This window comes from Arachis hypogaea, chromosome 11 (assembly GCF_003086295.3).
Source record: "Arachis hypogaea cultivar Tifrunner chromosome 11, arahy.Tifrunner.gnm2.J5K5, whole genome shotgun sequence".
Classification (NCBI taxonomy): Eukaryota; Viridiplantae; Streptophyta; class Magnoliopsida; order Fabales; family Fabaceae; genus Arachis; species Arachis hypogaea.
The window spans coordinates 91433190-91436351 of record NC_092046.1 but is presented as its reverse complement, the minus strand read 5'-3'; the positions used below and the strand labels follow the sequence as shown (position 1 = coordinate 91436351).

The following is a 3162-nucleotide window of genomic DNA, read 5'->3' as shown; positions in this document are numbered from 1 at the left end:
TGTTCAAGCTGATCCTGAACCTGAAAGGACCTTGAAGAGAAAGCTAAGAGAAGCTAAAGCACAATTCTCTTTAGAGGGCCTAACAGAGCTCTTCAAGGAAGAAGAAACCATGGCAACCGAAAACAACAATGCCAACAATGCAAGGAAGGTGCTTGGTGACTTTACTGCACCTACTCCCGACTTCTATGGGAGAAGCATCTCAATCCCTGCCATTGGAGCAAACAACTTTGAGTTTAAGCCTCAATTAGTTTCTCTAATGCAACAGAATTGCAAGTTTCATGGACTTCCATTGGAAGATCCTCATCAGTTCTTAGCTGAATTCTTGCAAATCTGTGACACTGTCAAGACCAATGGGGTTGACCCTGAAGTCTATAGACTTATGCTTTTTCCTTTTGTTGTAAGAGACAGAGCTAGGACATGGTTGGACTCACAACCTAAAGAAAGCCTGAAGTCTTGGGAAAAGCTAGTCAATGCCTTCTTGGCAAAATTCTTTCCACCTCAAAAATTGAGCAAGCTTAGAGTGGAAGTCCAAACCTTCAGACAGAAGGAAGGAGAATCCCTCTATGAAGCTTGGGAAAGATACAAGCAATTGATCAGAAGATGTCCTTCTGACATGCTTTCTGAATGGAGCATCATAGGAACTTTCTATGATGGTCTGTCTGAACTATCCAAGATGTCATTGGATAGCTCTACTGAAGGATCTCTTCATCTGAAGAAGACGCCTGCAGAAGCTCAGGAACTCATTGAAATGGTTGCAAATAACCAATTCATGTACACTTCTAAAAGGAATCCTGTGAATAATGGGATAACTCAGAAGAAGGGAGTTCTTGAGATTGATACTCTGAATGCCATACTGGCTCAGAATAAATTATTGACCCAACAAGTCAATATGATTTCTCAGAGTCTGTCTGGAATGCAAGCAGCAATAGGCAGTACTAAGGAAGCTTCCTCTGAAGAAGAAGCTTATGATCCTGAGAACCCAGCAATGGAAGAGGTGAATTACATTGGAGAACCCTATGGAAACACCTATAATCCTTCATGGAGAAAACATCCAAATCTCTCATGGAACGATCAACAGAGACCTCAACAAGGTTTCAACAACAATAATGGTGGAAGAAACAGGTTTAGCAATAGCAAGCCTTTTCCATCATCTTCTCAACAACAGACAGAAAATTCTAAGCAAAGCCACTCTGACTTAACAACCATTGTCTCTGATCTAATCAAAATCACTCAAAGTTTCATGACTGAAACAAGGTCCTCCATTAGAAATTTGGAGGCACAAGTGGGTCAGTTGAGTAAGAAAATTACTAAACTCCCTCCTAGTACTCTCCCAAGCAATACAGAAGAGAATCCAAAGAGAGAGTGTAAGTGATTGATGTTGACAGAGAAGAATTGATCATTCAAGTGAAATAAGACTCCCTTGTGTTTAAAGCTCAAGGATATCCCTCTGTAACCATGGAAAGGAATCATGAAGAGCTTCTCTCAATACAGAGACAAACAGAGCCCCCACAGTCAAACTATAAGTTTGGTGTTGGGAGGCCACAACCAAACTTTAAGTTTGGTGTTGAACCCCTACATTCAAACTCTATGTTTGGAGTTGGGAGGTTCCAACATTGCTCTGAACATCTGTGAGGCTCCATGAGAGCCACTGTCAAGCTATTGACATTAAAGAAGCGCTTGTTGGGAGGCAACCCAATCTCTAACTATCTATATTAAATTTCTATTTTCTTTTGTTATTTTATATTTTCTGTAGGTTGATGATCATGTGAAGTCACAAAAATAATTGAAAAAGTAAAAACAGAAGGAAAAACAAAATGAAAAATAGAACACCCTGGAGGAGAAACTTACTGGCGTTTAAACGCCAGTAAAGGTAGCAGAATGGGCTTAAACGCCCAGTCTGGCACCATTCTGGGCGTTTAACGCCAGAAATGGGCACCAGACTGGCGTTTAAGGCCAGGAATGGGCAAGAAGCTGGCGTTAAACACCAGAAATGGGCAGCAGCCTGGCGTTTAACACCAGGAATGATAGCAAGGGGCATTTTGCACGCCACATGGTGCAGGGATGAGAAATCCTTGACACCTCAGGATCTGTGGACCCCACAGGATCCCCACCTACCCCACTTCTCTCTCTTCTTCACCCATTCACCAATCACCTCAATACCTCTTCCCCAAAAACCCCTCACCTATCAAATCCTACCCTCTTCTCCATAAACCTTTCACCAATCCACATCCATCCATCATAAAACCCCATCTACCTCACCATTCAAATTCAAACCACTTTCCCACCCAAACCCACCCATAATGGCCGAACCTTACCCCCCTCTCCACTCCTATATAAACCCATCTTCACTCCTACATTTTCACACACTACGTCTCCCCCTTGGACGAAACACTAAGCCCCTTCATCTCCTCTATTTCTTCTTCTTCTACTCTCTTCTTTCTTCTTTTGCTCGAGGACGAGCAACCTTCTAAGTTTGGTGTGGTAAAAGCTAAAGCTTTTTTTTGTTTTTTTATAACCATTAATGGCACCAAAGGTCGGAGAAACGTCTAGAAAGAGGAAAGGGAAGGCAAAAGCTTCCACCTCCGAGTCATGGGAGATGGAGAGATTCCTCTCAAGGGTGTATCAAGACCACTTCTATGAAGTTGTGGCCAAGAAGAAGGTGATCCCCGAGGTCCCTTTTAAGCTCAAAAAGGGCGAATATTCAGAGATCCGACATAAGATCCGAAGAAGAGGTTGGGAAGTTCTCACCAACCCCATTCAACAAGTTGGAATCTTAATGGTTTAAGAGTTCTATGCCAATGCATGGATCACCAAGAACCATGATCAAAGTGTGAACCCAGACCCTAAGAATTGGCTTACAATGGTCCGAGGGAAATACTTAGACTTTAGTCCGCAAAATGTAAGGTTGGCATTCAACTTGCCCATGATGCAAGGAGATGCACACCCATACACTAGAAGGGTCAACTTTGATCAGAGGTTGGACCAAGTCCTCATGAACATATGTGAAGAGGGCGCTCAATGGAAAAGAGATTCAAGAGGGAAGCCGGTTCAACTAAGAAGGCATGACCTCAAGCCCATGGCTAGGGGATGGTTAGAGTTCATCCAACGCTCAATCATTCCTACTAGCAACCGATCTGAAGTTACTATAGACTGGCCTATCAT

General features: G+C 42.8%; 1 non-coding gene across 1 annotated transcript; it reads right to left on the bottom strand.

The window, feature by feature from the left end:
* Window positions 1-511: 511 nt before the first annotated feature.
* LOC112725052 (small nucleolar RNA R71) lies at window positions 512-619 on the bottom strand. The gene has a single exon (XR_003164183.1). It is a non-coding gene; the product is annotated as a small nucleolar RNA R71 (small nucleolar RNA).
* Window positions 620-3162: the final 2543 nt, after the last annotated feature.